The sequence below is a fragment of the Heteronotia binoei genome, chromosome 1 (genome assembly GCF_032191835.1).
Source record: "Heteronotia binoei isolate CCM8104 ecotype False Entrance Well chromosome 1, APGP_CSIRO_Hbin_v1, whole genome shotgun sequence".
Lineage (NCBI taxonomy): Eukaryota > Metazoa > Chordata > Lepidosauria > Squamata > Gekkonidae > Heteronotia > Heteronotia binoei.
The window spans coordinates 265,233,421-265,251,840 of NC_083223.1; the positions used below are offsets into that span (position 1 = coordinate 265,233,421).

The 18,420-nt window shown below is 49.8% G+C and overlaps 1 protein-coding gene across 1 annotated transcript in view; it reads left to right on the plus strand.

The window, feature by feature from the left end:
• Positions 1-1,578: 1,578 nt before the first annotated feature.
• Positions 1,579-18,420, plus strand: part of LOC132583619 (lysosomal acid glucosylceramidase-like) — a 58,172-nt gene continuing 41,330 nt past the window's right edge. The window contains exon 1 of the mRNA XM_060255241.1: positions 1,579-1,665. The gene's annotated coding sequence lies outside the window, so the exon portion shown is untranslated. The remainder of the gene's footprint in view (positions 1,666-18,420) is intronic.

An 18,420-nucleotide genomic window follows, 5' to 3' on the forward strand; every position in this document is an offset into this window, starting at 1 on the left:
CTGAATCAATAGAACAAAGCAGTAGACAAGTTTCACCTTTAAGATCAACTAAGTTTTATTCAGAATGCAAGCTTTCGTGTGCTCTAAGCAGACTTCATCAGACAAAAATGGAATGGAAAGCAGCAGTTCTTAATGTAAGTGGGGAGTGAATTGGTATAAGAACATAAGAGAAGCCATGTTGAATCAGGCCAATGGCCCATCCAGTCCAACACTCTGTGTCACACAGTGGCCTATATATATATATATATATATACACACACACACACACACACACACACCCTGTGGCTAATAGCCACTGATGGACCTCTGCTCCATATTTTTATCTAACCCCCTCTTGAAGCTGGCTATGCTTGTAGTCTTTGGGCAAGAGCAGTAATGGTCCCTTGAACATAAGAGAAGCCATGTTGGATCAGGCCAATGGCCCATCCAGTCCAACACTCTGTGTCACATAAGAACATAAGAGAAGCCATGTTGGATCAGGCCAACGGCCCATCCAGTCCAACACTTTGTGTCACACAGTGGCCAAGAAAAAATATTTTTATATACACACACACACACACACACACACACACTGTGGCTAATAGCCACTGATGGACCTCTGCTCCATATTTTTATCTAACCCCCTCTTGAAGCTGTCTGTGCTTGTAGCCGCCGCCACCTCCTGTGGCAGTGAATTCCACATGTTAATCACCCTTTGGATGAAGAAGTACTTCCTTTTATCCGTTTTAACCTGACTGCTCAGCAATTTCATCGAATGCCCACGAGTTCTTGTATTGTGAGAAAGGGAGAAAAGTATAATCATGGGAATTTTTTTAGCAGATTAAAAGCATCACAAATTGGGGGTCTGTGTTTGTTAGTTAGCGTTGTTAACTGGGCTGAAACAACATTGGAGGGTGATAAAAAGCGGGTGGGTGCCTTACGTGTGAAGGGCCATAAATCTGGGTAACATTCTGGCTTTGTTAGTTTTGGGTTTAAATCGAGGGCATAGTTACTCAAGAGGTTATAACATCATTATAGTTTGCCATTAGAAAAAAAAGGAATACATTAAAATACCGTGGAGGATGGGTTAGTATATATAATAAGAATAAACAGCCAATATCCCTTATTATGTCAATACAACCCCCCCCCCCCCCCATTCCCATGATTCTACATACCAACTCACTGCCCACTTATATTGCTGCTTGCCATTCCATTTTTGTCTGATGAAGTCTGCTTAGAGCACGCGAAAACTTACATTCTGAATAAAACTTAGTTGATCTTAAAGGTGCCACTTATCTACTGCTTTGTTCTCTCACACCTGGGCAGGTTTAAGAAGCTCTCGTCGCAAGGAGAGCGGCAGGCAAACTCCTGGCCTTTCCCTCCGATGTTTTGGCGGTGGGCAGGGAAGGGAACCTGACAAGTTCTGGGCGAGGCCTGCCGAGTTTGCCACAGCTGTGGTTGCAAAATCCACCCCCTGTTCCCCCAAAGGGACAGCAAATTTGCAAGCCGAGGAAAGAAAGCGTTCTCAGCTGGAGCTGATTTTCTGGCTCAGCCAGCCCAGCTGGACCCGCCCTGACAGCCTCCTGCTGTGGGATGTCTGGAGATTGAGAAGAGCCATTTGAGGATCAGCTGCCAGAGTCTCTGGGTTTGGATAGCGGGTCCCTTTCTAGATCTTAGGGGCAACAGGTAAGCAGGGCCCATGAGGGCTGTGGGAAGAGGGAGCAGGGGCTTGGAGATGATGCATTTTGAGAGACTGGGGGATGGTGTATGGCTTGGAGAGGGGCTGTAGCACTGTGGTAGAGCACTTGCTTGGCACACAGAAGGTCTCATGTTCGATCCCTGGCATCTCCAGGGGAAAGGATCAGGGGATGGGAAAGACTTCTGGCTGTGACCTTGGAGAGCGGCTGCCAGTCTGAATAAGGGCTGCGGCTCAGTGGGTAGAACATATGAACATATGAAGCTGCCTTATACTGAATCAGACCTTTGGTCCATCAAAGTCAGTATTGTCTTCTCAGACTGGCAGCGGCTCTCCAGGGTCTCAAGCTGAGGTTTTTCACACCTATTTGCCTGGACCCTTTTTTGGAATGCCGGGGATTGAACCTGGGACCTTCTGCTTCCCAAGCAGATGCTCTACCACTGAGCCACCGTCCCTCCGCTTGGCACATAGAAGGCCCCAGGTTCAATCCTCAGCAGCTCTAGTTAAAAAGTTCAGATAGCAGGTGATGGAAAAGATGTCTGCCTGATATCCTGGGGAGTTGCTGTTAATCTGAGAAGACAATTCTGACTTCGGTGGACCGGTTGTGTGATTCGTTATAAGGCAGCTCCGTGTGTTGATGGATTCTGAAGATTGTGCAGGGGGTTGGGCTAGATGACCCTGGGGACACCTTCCAGCTCTGTGATTTTATAATTCTAAGATCCTGTCACCCCTTTCTTTCCACCCACTCCTGAAATCTAAATGGAACCTCTGTGTTCAGAGGCACTATATCCCTGAATACCAAATACTGGCTATAACTCTGCTTAGTAGACTCATGGTCTGATTTTCGATGGACCGCTTGGTTCAGTGATTCAGAATACGGAAGACGAATTGGTACTCTGGATTGTCCTTCTTCTGATGAACATCTATGCTGGCTAGAGTTCTGGGAAAGCGTTTCACTTGCTAGAGTTCCGGCAAAGAACTCTGGACTAGGTGGAGTTCAGATCTTGAAGAAGAAGATGATATTGGATATATATCCTGCCCTCCACTCCGAATCTCAGAGGCTCAGAGCGTCACAATCTCCTTTACGTCCTCTCCCCCCACAACAGACACCCTGTGAGGTGGGTGGGGCTGGAGAGGGCTCTCACAGCAGCTGCCGTTTCAAGGACAACCTCTGCCAGAGCTATGGCTGACCCAAGGCCATTCTAGCAGGTGCAAGCGGAGGAGTGGGGAATCAAACCCGGTTCCCAAAATGTCAGCACACTTAACCACTACACCAAACTGGCTCTCTTGTGACTGCTCTCAGACTCTGAGATTCGGAGTGGAGGGAGGGATATAAATCCAATATCGAAAGAAAGACTTGGGATTGCCGTGTTGATCCAAAGCAGGGGTGGCTACACTGTGGCTTGGGAGCCACCTGTGGCTCTTTCACCCATCTTGCGCGGCTCTCAAAGCCCCCACCACCCTGTCAGCCAGCATGGAGAAGCCAACGGTCTCTTTAAATCTCTGCTCCAAGCCAAGCCAGCTGGCAGCTTGGAGAATGCCTTTAAAGTTAAAGTTGCTTTCTTTTCACCTCTCCCACTTTTACCCTCTCCATCTATTTTCCTTCCTTCCTTCCTTCCTGTGGCTCTCAAACATCTGATATTCATGTCTTGTGGCTCTCAAACCTCTGATGCTTATTCTATGTGGCTCTTACATTAAGCAAGTTTGGCCACCCCTGTTCTGGAGCAACAGAACAACGTTTGAGCCCAGTGGAACCTTGAAGACCAACAAAGTTCAATTCTGGGTATAACCCAGGGGTGGCCGAAGAGCCACATGAGGCTCTTTCAAACATATTGTGTCTCTTGGTGTAGTGGTTAAGTGTAGAGCCAGTTTGGTGTAGTGGTTAAGTGTGCGGACTCTTATCTGGGAGAACCGGGTTTGATCCCCCACTTCTCCACTTGCACCTGCTAGCATGGCCTTGGGTCAGCCAGAGCTCTGGCAGAGGTTGTCCTTGAAAGGGCAGCTGCTGTGACAGCCCTCTCCAGCCCAACCCACCTCACAGGGTGTCTGTTGTGGGGGAGGAAGGGAAAGGAGATTGGGAGCTGCTCTGAGACTCTTCGGAGTGGAGGGCGGGATATGAATCCAATATCTACTTCTTCTTCTTGGAGCCCCTGTCTCCCTGTTAACCAGCTTTGAGAAGGCATTTGTCTCTTTAGCCAGTGCCTGGGAGAATGCATTTAAAGTTAAGAACATAAGAGAAGCCATGTTGGATCAGGCCAATGGCCCATCCAATCCAACACTCTTTGTCACACAGTGGCCAACCCCCCCCCCCCCCCAAGTGCCATCAGGAGGTTCACAAGTGTGTCTAGAAGCCCTTCCACTTTGCCCCCTCCCCCAAACACCAAGAATACAGAGCATCACTGCCCCAGACAGTTCCAATAATATACTGTGGCTAATAGCCACTGATGGACTCTGCTCCATATTTTTATCCAATCCCCTCTTGAAGCTGGCTATGCTTGTAGCCACTGCCACCTTCTGTGGCAGTGAATTCCACATTAATCACCCTTTGGGTGAAGAAGTACTTCCTTTTATCCATTCTAACCCGACTGCTCAGCAATTTCATTGAATGCACGTGAGTTCTTGTATTGTGAGAAAGGGAGAAAAGGACTTCTTTCGCTACCTTCTCCATCCCATGCATAATCTTGTAAACCTCTATCATGTCACCCCGTTAAAGTTGCTTTCTTTCCACCTCTCCCCCATCTATTTGCTTTCTTTCCACCTAGCCTTCCTTCCAGCACTCGACATTTGACATTCGTGTCTTTGTGACTTTCAAACATCAGATGTCTCGCAGCTCTCTAACCTCTGGGGTTTGTTCTATGTGGCTCTTACGTTAAGCAAGTTTGGCCACCGCTGCTATAAGCTTTCATGTGCATGAATGCTTCTTCAGATACACAGAACAAAATTTTGAGCCCAATGGCACCTTGAAGACCAACACAATTCAGTTCTGGGTATCCGCTTTCCTGTACATGTGCACTTCACTTCTTCAGATACATCTCACCAGATCTCAGAAGTGAAGCAGGGCTGGTACTTGGATGAGAGACTGTCAAGGATGTCTTCACTGGGGAAGGCCATGGCAAACCAGCCCCTTGTACTCACTTGCCTCAAAAGCCCCTTGCTGGGGTCACCATAAGTTGGCTGTATTGAATATCTTCGGTATGTAAGGTCCTGTGGAGAAATTACTAGTGGTATGGAGCTGGGTGTCATCTAGGGTTGCCAAGTCCAACTCAAGAAATATCTGGGGACTTTGGGGGCGGAGCCAGGAGACTTTAGGGGTGGAACTCCCTCCCTTTGGGGGTGGAGTCCCTCCCTTTGGGGAGGGACGGTGGCTCAGTGGTAGAGCATCTGCTTGGGAAGCAGAAGGTCCCAGGTTCAATCCCTGGCATCTCCCAAAAAAGGGTCCAGGCAAGTAGGTGTGAAAAACCTCAGCTTGAGACCCTGGAGAGCCGCTGCCAGTCTGAGAAGACAATACTGACTGTGATGGACCCAGGGTCTGATTCAGTATAAGGCAGCTTCAAATGTTCATATATGTTTATGTTCAACACTCTGTGTCACACAGTGGCCGTAAGAACATAACAGAAGCCATGTTGGATCAGGCCAACAGCCCATCCAGTCCAACACTCTGAAGACAGGCAGCGGAAGATGGAAGGAGGGGGAAACTGAGGGCGGGGCTGTGGTTCAGCGACTCTGCTTCGCACACAGAAGGTGCCAGGTTCAGTCCTCGGCATCTCCGGGGAGAAAGAGGAGGAGGAGGGACGGTGGCTCAGTGGTAGAGCATCTGCTTCGGAAGCAGAAGGTTCAATCCCCGGCATCTCCAAAAAAGGGTCCAGGCAAATAGGTGTGAAAAACCTCAGCTTGAGACCCTGGAATGCCGCTGCCAGTCTGAGAAGACAATACTGACTTCGATGGACTGAGGGTCTGATTCAGTATAAGGCAGCTTCATATGTTCATCTATATGAGCCAGGGGCAAGGGTGTGACAAGCATGGCTGAACTCCAAGAGGAGTTCTGGAAATCACATTTAAAGAGACCTCCTGCCTTTTAAATACCTTCCTTCCGTAGGAAATAATGGAGAACAGGGGCACCTTCTTTGGGAGCTCATAGAATTGAAACTTGGACAGTGTGTTGAGGAGAGGTACTAGATGCTATGCTGTAAATTTGGTACCTCTAACTCAAACAACAGTCCCTCTGGAGCCCCAGATACTTGTGGATCAATCCTTCATTATACCCTATGGGAATCAATCTCCATAGGGTATAATGGAGTGCCCAGAAGCAATTTCCCTCCCCTCCCCCTGCTTTCTAATGACCCTGAAGCGGGGGGAGGGCCTCCAAACCGGGAGATCCCCTGCCCCCACCTAGGGATTGGCGACCCTAGTGTCATCAATATCTGCCTTTGGAAGTCATGCCCATCCCAAAGAAAGTCCAGTTTGTTCCTGCTGAGAAAGGGAACATTGACTCTCAAAAGCTGATCCCCCAAAATCGTGTTGGTCCCCTCAGGTCAGGAGTGGAATTCTAGCAGGAGCTCCTTTGCATATTAGGCCACACACCCCTGATGTAGCCAATCCTCCTGGAGCTTACGGTAGGCTCTGCAAGAAGAGCCCTGAAAGGTCTTGGAGGATTGGCTACATTTAGGGAGGTGTGGCCTAATATGCAAAGCAGCTCCTGCTAGAATTCCACCCCTGCCTAAGGTGCTACTGCACTTGTATCTGGTTAATATATTGGCTGGCTGTGCGTTAGGGTTGCCAATCCCCAGGTGGGGAAGGGGATCCCCTGGTTTAGGGGCCCTTCCCCCACTTCAGTGATATCAGAAAGCAGAGGGGGAGGGAAATATCTGCTGAGCACTCCATTATTCCCTATGGAGACCGATTCCCATCAGATATAATGGAAAATTGATCTAAGGGCATATGGGACTCTGGGGGAGGCTGATTTTTGAGGTAGAGTTACCAGATCTGCAGCACAGCATCCAGTGCCTCTCCTCAAAAGACCCTACAAGTTTCAAAAGGATTGGACCAGGGGGTCCAATTCTGTGAGCCCCCAAAGAAGGTGCCCCCATCCTTCATTATTTCCCATGGAGGGAAGGCATTTGAAAGGTACACAGTTCCTTTAAACATGATGGCCAGAACTCCCTTTGGAGTTCAAATGATGCTTGTCGCAACCTTGCTCCTGGCTGCACCCCCAAGGTCTCTTGACTCCACCCCCAAAGTCCCCAGATATTTTTAGAATTGGATTTGGCAGCCCTACTGTGTGTCATAGGTTCACTTCAGACACCAGGGACTTCCTTTGGGATGGGCACGATCCTGGTTGGTTTCTGGCCTCCAATGTCCCCCTCGTTCCTTGCCTTGTGTGGCGAAACAAGTCTGACATCTGGCATCAGGCCCAATTTGTCATGACTTCCAAACGCAGATTCTGTAACCAGCTGCGGTGCCTTCCTTTCCTGGGATTAAGCCATGGTTACAGATCTCGGCGCTGGGAAAGTGACCGACTGCCTGCCGTGGATGAGCATTGAACAAACCAGGGCCCTGAGCTGGGAGGGAACCGTGATGAAGAATCTCCCAGGGAAAAAAAACCTGCCTTGGTTTGAGAGGGCACCCACATTCGGATGTTGCCACAACCAGGGGTAAAGTCAGTTAGTTTTCAGGGGAGAGAGGGAGAGTGAAAAAGAAGGAAAGGTCCAAGCTTGACAGCTGATTTGAATTGTGTCTGTTCTGTTTATAACATTTGAATCGAGCCTTCGTGTTCATGCATGCACACTGAGCTAAAATGCGCTAAAAATGTGAACTGGCAGACGGGGTGTGAACCGGCAGAGACTGACCAAGAGAGAGATCTTGGGGTCATGATAGATAACTCACTGAAAATGTCAAGACAGTGTGCGATTGCAATAAAAAAGGCCAACACCATGCTGGAAATTATTAGGAAGGGAATTGAAAACAAATCAGCCAGTATCATAATGCCCCTGTATAAATCGATGGTGCGGTCTCATTTGGAATACTGTGTGCAATTCTGGTCACCACACCTCAAAAAGGATATTATAGCATTGGAAAAAGTGCAGAAAACGGCAACTAGAATGATTACAGGCTTGGAATACTTTCTCTATGAAGAAAGGTTAAAACTCTTGGGGCTCTTTAGCTTGGAGAAATGTAGACTGCGGGGTGACATGATATTGGTTTACAAGAGTATGCATGGGACAGAAAAGGTAGAGAAAGAAGTACTGTTCTCCCTTTCTCACAATAGGAGAACTCGTGGGCATTCATTGAAATTGCTGAGCAGTCGGGTTAGAATGGATAAAAGGAAGTACTTCTTCACCCAAACGGTGATTAACATGTGGAATTCACTGGCACAGGAGGTGGCAGCGGCTACAAGCATAGGGGATTGGATTAACATATGGAACAGAGGTCCATCAGTGGCTACTAGCCACAGCGTATTGTTGTAACTTTCTGTCCGGGGCAGTGATGCTCTGTATTCTTGCTGCTTGCGGGGCATAGTGGGAGGTCTCCACTGGTGGACCTCCTGATGGCACTTGGTTTTTTGGCCACTGTGTGACACAGAGTGTTGGACTGGATGGGCCATTGGCCTGATCCAACATGGCTTCTCTTATGTTCTAACCCTAGTTTTAGGGACCCTGGGAAATAGGGTCATCGTCAGCTGCCCTCACTAGTGACATTTCCAGGAGGGGGAGGGACCCTCCAGTCCATCTGCACGTGATAGGAGGGATGCTATGATGTCAGGAGCAGAGAGAATCCAGCTCCCAAGAGGAAAAAAATTGGTGGTCTTTCTTTTAATTCTTTAAGAGTTTGCTGTTCCTTCACTTCCTTTAAGCATGCTGTCATCCTCCAGGTGGGACGGGAAATCATAGAGTTGGAAGGGACCTCCAGGGTCATCCAGTCCAACCCCCTGCACAATGCAGGAAACTCACAAATACCTCCCCCTAAACTCACAGGATCTTCATTGCTGTCAGATGGCCATCTAAGGTAAAGGTAGTCCCCTGGGCAAGCACCAGTTGTTTCCGACTCTGGGGTGATGTTGCTTTCACAGTGTTTTCACGGCAGACTTTTTAACAGGGTGGATTACCATTTCCTTCCCCAGTCATCTACACCTTCCCCCCAGCAAGCTGGGTAATCATTTTACCGACCTTAGAAGGATGGAAGGTTGAGTCAACCTTGAGCCGGCTACCTGAACCCAGCTTCAGCCCGGATCGAACTCAGGTTGTGAGCAGAGCTTAGGACTGCAGTACTACAGCTTTACTACTCTGCAGTAGATGGCCATCTAGACTGTTTAAAAACCTCCAAGGAAGGAGAGCCCACATAAGAACATAAGAGAAGCCATGTTAGATCAGGCCAATGGCCCATCCAGTCCAACATTCTGTGTCACACAGCGGCCAAATAGACACACACACACACACACTGTGGCTAATAGCCACTGATGGATCTGTGTTCCATATTTTTATCTAAACCCCTCTTGAAGGTGGCTATGCTTGTGGCCGCCACCACCTCCTGTGGCAGTGAATTCCACCTGTTAATCACCCTTTGGGTGAAGAAGTACTTCCTTTTATCCGTTTTAACCTGTCTGCTCAGCAATTTCATCGAATGCCCATGAGTTCTTGTATTGTGAGAAAGGGAGAAAAGTACTTCTTTCTCTACTTTCTCCATCCCATGCATTATCTTGTAAACCTCTATCATGTCACCCCTCAGCCCACCACCTCCCGAGGAAGCCTGTTCCACTGAGGAACCGCTCTAACGGTCAGGAAGGTCTTCCTAATGTTGAGCCGGAAACTCTTTTGATTTAATTTCAACCCTTTGGTTCTGGTCCTACCAATGGGTTGAAATTAAATAAAGATAAGGCACAAGGTTTCTCCATGCTACAAAACGCCTCTTGAGTCTCTGTTATACAAAGTTATAAAGCATCCTTGCAACCCGGTAAAGTTATGCAAAATCAATTGCTTGCAGAGATGTGGACCATTCAGGTTTTTTTCACTTTCAAATCAATTGCCAATGAAGCCTATGACAGCTGTAGAGGATTTAAATAAGCTTCCTGATGCTGTGCATATAAATAAGGGATTCAGAATACATACAGTTTGGTGTAGTGTAGTGGTTAAGTGTGCGGACTCTTATCTGGGAGAACCGGGTTTGATTCCTCACTCCTCCACTTGCACTTGCTGGAATGGCCTTGGGTCAGCCATAGCTCTGGCAGAGGCTGTCCTTGAAAGGGCAGCTGCTGTGAGAGCCCTCTCAACCCCACCCACCTCACAGGGTGTCTGTTGTGTGGGAGGAAGGAAAAAGAGATTGTAGGCCATTCTGAGACTCTGTCCTTGAAAGGGCAGCTTTCTGTGAGAGCTCTCTCAAGCCCACCTACCTAACAGGGTGTCTGTTGTGGGGGGGGGGGAGAAAACAAAGGAGATTGTGAGCCACTCTGAGATTCAGATTGAAGGGTGGGATATAAATCCAGTATCATCATATGAACCCTTCCGGGCTCTGAGGTGTGCTGCTCAACATTTCCTCATAGTCCCTGGTCCTAAGGACACCCAGCTGGCTTCAATGAGGGCCAGGGCCTTTTCGGTACTGGTCCCTGCCTGGTGGAATGAGCTCCCGCTGGAGATCTGGGCCCTGCGGGACTTACCAAGGCTTAGCGGGGCCTGTAAAACGGTGCTCTTCCGCCAGGCTATTAATTAATCCAGCGGCCGTCCTTGGAAGTCATCTGTTCCCCCAGCATTTCACCATTATGGTGTTACGTTATGTTACTGGCCATCCGCAGCATGCTGTTTACCGCCTATGTCTGTAAGACTGTTTACTGTGCTGCTCCTGTTTTGTAATGTCTGTTTTGATGATATTATTTCAACTCTTGTTTTATTGTTGTAAGCTTCCCTGGGCCCGCTTGCGGGATATAAATCTAAAAATGGAATTACAATGACAATTAAGTCATCACCATCACCTTGAAATCCAGAGCACGGGGACCCGGTGAAGTTGCTATTGACGTTTGTGGACTAAGCAGCTTGTTTTGGTAGAGAAAGCCCCACAGGAACTCATTTGCCTATTAGGCAGGGCTCTTTTTCTAGCAGAAGCTCCTCTGCATATTAGGCCACGCTCCCCCCCTGATGTAGCCAATCCTCCTGGAGCTTACAGTAGGCCCCGTACGAAGAACCCTGTAAGCTCCAGGAGGATTGGCTGCAGCAGGGGGCGTGGCCTAATATGCACTCCTGCTACAAAAAGAGCCCTGATTATTAGGCCACACTTCCTGACGCCAAGCCAGTAGGGTGGCCAAGTCCAAGTCAAGAAATATCTGGGGACTTTGGGGGTGGAGCCAGATTTTGGGGGTGGAGCCATGAGACATTGGGGGCGGAGCCAGGAACAAGGGTGCGACGAGCATAATTGAACTTCGGATTTTGTATAACAGAGACTCGAGTGGTGTTTTGTAGCAAGGAGCCTTGTGGTTCGCCTCCCTTTCTACTAGCTGCGGGACTCTCTGGCGATTGCAGAATTCCAGGGACGGAATTCTAGCAGAAGCTGCTTTGCATGTTAGGCCACACCCCCTTGATGTAGCCAATCCTCCGAGAGTTTACAAAAAAGAGCCTTGTAAGGTCCTGGAGGATTGGCTACATCAGGGGGTGTGGCCTGATATGCAAAGGCGCTCCTGCTAGAATTCCACCCCTGCAGAAATCAGTTCTCCTAGAGAAAAGGGATGCTTTGGAGCAGGGGTCATTTTGTAGAAAAAAGAGGTGCCCGAGCTCATTAGCACATTTTATTTGCATAGCTCATTTGCATATGCCACACACCCCTGACATCATCAGAAGGCGTACTAAATTAAATCAGCTCAGCCTCTACCTCCAAAGGCTTCTTGAATTATTATTGTCACAATAAAATCTGACTCTCATCATGCTTTGTAGATTACTTTCTCCTTATGTGGCCACAGCGGCATGAGGAAGATTTCCATCTGAAGAAGACTGTAGATTTATACCCTTCCCTTCTCTCTGAATCAGAGTCTCAGAGCAGGTCACCATCTCCTTTATCCTTCCCCCCACAACAGACACTCTGTGAGGGCTGAGAGAGCTCTCCCAAAAGCTGCCCTTTCCAGGACAACTCTTGCGAGAGCTATGGCTGACCTAAGGCAAGTTCAGCAGCTGCTTTATATGTTTTGGTTCCCGTTTTTTTTGTGGGGGGAAATATTAGAATGTTTGTCCAGCCTTAAAGTTCAGAAAGATTCTCACAGGGGGTTTGAACCACTTAGCCCAGAAGCAAGTATTTTTTTTCGGGGGGGAGGGTAAGAAAGAAAGCACAATAAAATTTGAAGGTTCTGGAGTGCCACTGCCACTCCTGTGAGCTCCTGCCCAAAATGAGGTCTGCTTTGGAGGGTTGACTCTAGGGCATTGTGCCCCCCGAGGTCCCTGCTCTCCTCAGGCTCCACCTACAAATCTCTAGGAGTTTTCTCGCCTGGAGCTGGCAACCCGGCCCCTGTTGGTAGCCAGGGGGACCTAGCTTCCCGTCACTCAGAGCTGGGCAGGGCCTGCTTGTGGGTTTTTAAACTGAACTTTTCCTCTTCACTTTGAGCCAGTTTGGTGTAGTGGTTAAGCGCGCGGACTCTTCTCTGGGAGAACCGGGTTTGATTCCCCACTTCTCCACTTGCACCTGCTGGAATGGCCTTGGGTCAGCCATGGCTGTTGCAGAGCTATCCTTAAAAGGGCAGCTTCTGAGAGAGCTCTCTCAGCCCCACCCACCTCACGGGGGGGTCTGTTGTGGGGAAAGAAGATAAAGGAGATTGTGAGCCACACTGAGATTCAGAGTGAAGGGCAGTGTATAAATCCAATTTCTTCTTCTTCTTCCTTCGAAAAAAGGGCTTTCATTATTTAACTGAAAACTGTACATTACGCCTCATTTTGGAAAAGTGGTCAGCTTAGCACCATAGTCATAGTGTAGTGGGTCAGAGTGCCAGTCAGGCAAGACCTGGGTTCAAATCCACACAGCCATGATACTCTTACGGCCAGCCGCACAGCCTACCTCACAAGGTTGCTGTGTGGAGAACCACGTGCTGAGCTCCGTGGGTGGAACCGTTTTAGAAATGATCTCTGCGTAGGCTGTGAGACAGGGGAGTGGTGAGATAAAAAGGTCGCAAATGGATAGCTGTGGTGAAACCATGCTCCTGGGCATTGGCTGTGGCCCCGTTTTGGCTACAACCCCGTGATAGAAGAAGATATTGGATTTATATCTTGCCCTCCACCCTGAATCTCAGTGTCTTAAAGCAGCTCACAATCTCCTTTATCTTCCTGCCCCACAATAGACACCCTGTGAGGTGGGTGGGGCTGGAGAGGGCTCTCACAGCAGCTGCCCTTTCAAGGACAACCTCTGCCAGAGCTATGGCTGACCCAAGGCCATCCCAGCAGATGCAAGTGGAGGAGTGGGGAATCAAACCCAGTTCTTCCAGATAAGAGTCCGCACACTTAACCGCTACACCAAACAGGAGTGGAATTCTGGCAAACGAGAACTCAGACTTGAGTAACGTTTAAGAAGGCAAAGGGGGAGGGGGGACAAATCAAGATGCAACAGAGACAGGGATGAACTGGGGGGGGGGCAGGGCTGGATTAACAATTAGGCCAGGTAGGCGCTGGCCTATGGGCTCCCCTGCCTTTAGGGGCCCCGGGCCAGCTTTCCCCCTACTTGCAGCCCTCCCAGCTACTGAGTCACTCTTTTACTGATTTGCCAGGTGAGGCTGCTGCTGGCATTGTCACCAAGTTTGCCTCTCTCTGCCTCTCCCTGGCAGCTTGTCCAAGGGGCTTTTGAGAAGGGGCCTGCAGGCTGCAGTGGGGGCCATGGGTGGTGGGGTGGGAACTAGGGTTGCCAATCCCCAGGTGGGGGCAGGGGATCCCGCGGTTTGGAGGCCCTCCCCCCGCCTCAGGGTCATCAGAAAGCGGGGGGAGGGGAGGGAAATATCTGCTGGGAACTCTTATTCCCTATGGAGATGTATTCCCATAGGCAATAATGGAGAATGGATCCGCGGATATCTGGAGCTCCGGGAGGACTGTTTTTTGAGGTAGAGGCCTCAAATTTGCAGCGTAGCATCTGGTGCCTCTTCCCAAAATACCCCCAAGTTTCAAAAAGATTGGACCAGAGGGTCTAATTCTATGTGCCCCAAGTGAAGGTGCCCCTATCCTGCATTATTTCCTATGGAAGGAAGGCATTTAAAAGGTGTTCAGTCCCTTGAAATGTGATGGCCAGAACTCCCTTTGGAGTTCAATTGTGCTTGTCACAACCTTGCTCCTGGCTCCACCCCCAAAGTCTCCTGGCTCCACCCCCAAAGTCCCCAAATGTTTCTTGAATTGGACTTGGCAACCCTAGCGGGAACTCAGACTCTGAGATAATTTGCAGGGGGGGCCCACAAAATTTTGACTGCATAGGGACCTCCACAGGGTTTAATCTGGCACTGCTGTAGGGGGTAGGGGGGGACGGAAGACAGAAGAAACTCTGGCCTACCCCAAGGACAGTGAGAGCCCCGCAGCTGTGCCCAAGCATTGCAGTTTTAAATAGTAGAATGTGCAGGGCTGAAGTCAGCCTCTCTCTGTGCCGTTCTGTTTTTTAAGCCTCTCGTAGTGGAAGAAGGTGCTTTCCTCCGCACTTGTTCAGCCTGTACCTTTCCCAGTTCTGCAGGCAATTTGCTCACCTATCTTGACTCAGAGACCGGGGGTAGAGAGTGATGTTGCAACGGAAATCGCAGAGACTCACTGCGTCCAAGGAAACAGCAGGGTAAAAGTCACAGCTCTGTTTCTGGTGTTTAAGATACTGGAATAAGGCCCGTAAAGCAAACAAGAGGAGCCCAAGTGGGCAGCCTCAGATTTGGGGCATTTTGACTGGCATGTCGTAGTCCCAAGACGACGCGCCCGAGTGCATCAAGGTGTGTCAAAGAGGCTGCCTGGGAGTGGCAGGTGTAGGCGGAGGAGAGAGAGGTGGTGGGTGGGAGAACCTCCCCTTTGGGCAGGCTGCAGACGAAAACAAGGGCAGAGCATTACTGGGGCCAGGTGCACAGATGGCTTAAAGCAGGGGTGGCCAAACTGCTTTAAGCCACATGCGGCTCTTTCACGCATATTGTGCGGCTCTTGAAGCCCCCACCACCCCGTCAGCCGGCTTGAAGAAGGCATTTCTCTCTTTAAATCGCTTCTCCAAACCAAGTCAGCCAGCAGCTTGGAGAATGCATTTAAAGTCAAAGTTGCTTTCTTTCCACCTCTCCCTCCCCCATCTATTTGCAGCGAGCGCTCAGACTCTGAGATAATTTGCCAGGGGGCCCCCAAGATTTCGACTGCCTAGGGGCCTCCACAGGGTTTAATCTGGCACTGCCTTCCTTCCTTCCTTCCTTCCTTCCTTCCTTCCTTCCTTCCTTCCTTCCTTCCTTCCTTCCTTCCTTCCCTTGCAGCTCTCAAACATCCAACATTCATGTTTTGCGGCTCTCAAACACCTGACATTTAGTGTATGTGGGTCTTATGCAGGCCTCGGATTCAGCAGGAACTCACAGCAGTGCAGGTCCTGCACCTTTCTAATGGTTCCCCTTCTTCCTCCCTACCTACCTTGTCCATTGAATAGTAGGTGCAGCTGCATAACAATCCCTGGATTAGGAGAGCGGGCAGCCAGCCACCAGGAGCTTTGCCACACACCCAGCAGCCCTCATTAACCTCTGGAGAAGCCCACACCACCCTTTCTCCACTTCTTATGTGATTTTGGCCAGCGGGTGGTTTGTTGGCTTTTTGACAGGGGGGGGGGGGCAGAAGAGCCCCAGTCGAGCGAGGCCTGCTTGGGCTGGCTGGATCTCTAGCCATCCCAAGCAGGCCTTGCTCGCCCAGGGCTCTCCTTTCTTGCTTCACGTTGCTTTTGGCTGGGGGGGCGGTGGCTAGGGTTAGAGCATAACTCATATGCTAATGAAACAAAGCAGTAGACAAGTGCACCTTTAAGACTAAGTTTTATTCAGAATGTAAGTTTTCGTATGCTCTTAAGCAGACTTCATCAGACAAAATGGGAATGGCAAGCAGCGATTCTTAATATAAGTGGGCAGTGAGTTGGTACGTAGCATCATGGGAATGTTTTGAGCAGATTAAAAGAATCACAAATAGGGATCTGTGTGTTGTTAGTGTTAGGACAAAGCAGGGCTGAAACAATACTGGAGGGTGATAAAAAGCAGACTGCTGTTGTAGGTGCAAAGTGCCATAAATCTAGGTGACATTCTGGCTCTGTTAGTTTAAATAAAACTTAGTTGGTCTTAAAGGTGCACTTGTCTACGGCTTTGTTCTATTGCTTCAGACCAACACGGCTGCCTACTGGGATCTCTCACATGCTAATGGGTTATGCTAATGAGCTCCGCCACCTATTTTTCTACAAAATGACCCCTGGTCTTAACGTTAAGCAAGTTTGCCACTCCTGGTCCGTCTGGTCTCTGGCCTTTCTAGAGTTACCATGCCCGCCCTGGCCATAGGTAGGGGCCAGGGAGGGCAGGTGTCCAGCTTCAAGTTGGGAAACTTCTGAAGATTCGGGGAGGAACCTGAGAGAACAGGAACCTCATTGTGGTACTATACCGTAGAGTCTACCTCCAAAGCATCCATTTTCTCCTGGGGAGACAATCTCTGCAGTATGGAGATGAGCTGCAATTCGGGGAATCCCCAGGTCCCACCTGTAGGCTGGCATAGGGATTGCCAAATCCAATTCAAGAAATATCTGGGGTTTTTGGGGGTGGAGCCAGGAGACCTTGGGCATGGAGCCAGGAGCAAGGCTGTGACAAGCATCATTGAACTCCAAAGGGAGTTCTGGCCATCACATTTAAAAGGACTTGCACACCTTTTAAATGTCTTCCCTCCATTGGAAAGAATGAAGGATAGGGGCAGCTTCTTTGGGGCTCATAGAATTGGACCCCCCCCCCCAAGTCGTCTCCTTTTGAAACTTGGAGGGTATTCTGAGGAGAGGCACCAAATGCTATGCTGCAAATCTGGTGCCTTTACCTCAAAAAAACAGTCCTCACAGAGCCCCAGATACCCGTTGATCAATTCTCCATTATACCTATGGGAATTGGTCTCCATAGGGAATAATGGAGTGCCCAGCAGACATTTCCCTCTTTCCTTGCTTTCTGATGACTCTAAAGTGGGGGGAGAACCTTCAAACCTGGGGATCCCCTGCTCCCAACTGGGGATTAGCAAACACTAGAAATAAACCACTTTTTATGTTGCAAATAAATGCTTAAGCAATTTCCTTCATAATGATGCAATTATATTATTATCATCACAAACCAAAATTCATTAAATGTCTATAGAAAAATCAAAAAGTTATTTCACACCACTCTTGTAAGGTAGTGCTTTCAGAATCTGAATGTTATTTCACATCACTCTTGTAAGGTAGTACTTTCAAAATCAGAATGTTATTTCACATCACTCTTGTAAGGTAGTACTTTACAGTCCACCGTCTCAGTTCTCCTTTGCTTGAAAGACGTAGACAGTACCACGCATGTATATGATTCCTCCTATGGGTAGCAGACCGAAGTCTGACAGGTACGGCAGCTACACAGGTCCTAGGTTCAGTTCTGTGTTTCGTTCACCTTCCACTGGCCGCTTTCTTTTAGCTTTGGAACCCCTGCTAAAGGCGATTGCTCACACATTACAATACAATGTTACTTTGCAGTTTAGAATCATAGAATTGGAAAGGACCTCTAGGGTCATCTAGTCCAACCCCCTGCACAATGCAGGAAACTCACAAACACCTCCCCCTAAATTCACAGGATCTTCATCGCTGTCAGATGGCCATCTAGCCTCTTTAAAAACCTCCAAGGAAGGAGAGCCCACCACCTCCCGAGGGAGCCTGTTCCATTGAGGAATCGCTCTAACGGTCAGGAAGTTCTTCCTAACGTTGAGCTGGAAACTCTTTTGATTTAATTTCAACCTGTTGGTTCTGGTCCTATCTTCCAGGGCCACAGAAAACAATTCCGCCTGGTCCAATCCTTTTGAAACTTGGGGGGCACTTTGGGGAGAGGCACTAGATACTATACTGAAAATTTGGTGCCTCTACCTCAAAAAACAGCTCCCACAGAGCCCCCAAAACCTCCATATCAATTCCCCATTATATCCTATGAGAATTGATCTCCACATAGGGAATAATGAAGTGCCCAGCAGACGTTTCCTCCCCCCCTCAACCCCGTTTCTGGCGACTCTGAAGCGAGGGATTGGCCTCTCTACTCATGAGTTGCTGCCAGCTTCTCTAGGGTGGCCAGACCGTCCCGGTCTCCCGGGACTTTCCCGGTTCTGGCCCCCAATTCCCGGCTCCCGGGCTGGGTATACCGGGACCATTAAGAGGTCCCGGTTTAGCCAGCCAGAGAGCCGGGGGCCGCGCGCCCGGGCGGGGAAGGCGGCGAGGGAGGGAGGGAGCGACCCTGCGCGTGCGCAGATCGCCCTGCGCACGCGCAGGGACGCTCCATCCCTCACTCGCCGCCTTCCCCGCCCGCGCACGGGGCCCGGCGGTGGCGGCGGAGGCCCGGGAGGGCGTCGGAAAGGCCCGCGGTGGTCGCTGGAGGCCCTCCAGCGACCCCCGCGGGCCTTTCCGACGCTTCCCGGGGCTCGAAACCCCCACCCCCCGTCCTCCTCCGCCCGGGAGGGCGTCGGAAAGGCCCGCGGGGGTCGCTGGAGGCCCTCCAGCGACCCCCGCGGGCCTTTCCGACGCTTCCCGGGGCTCGAAACCCCCACCCCCCGTCCTCCTCCGCCCCGGAG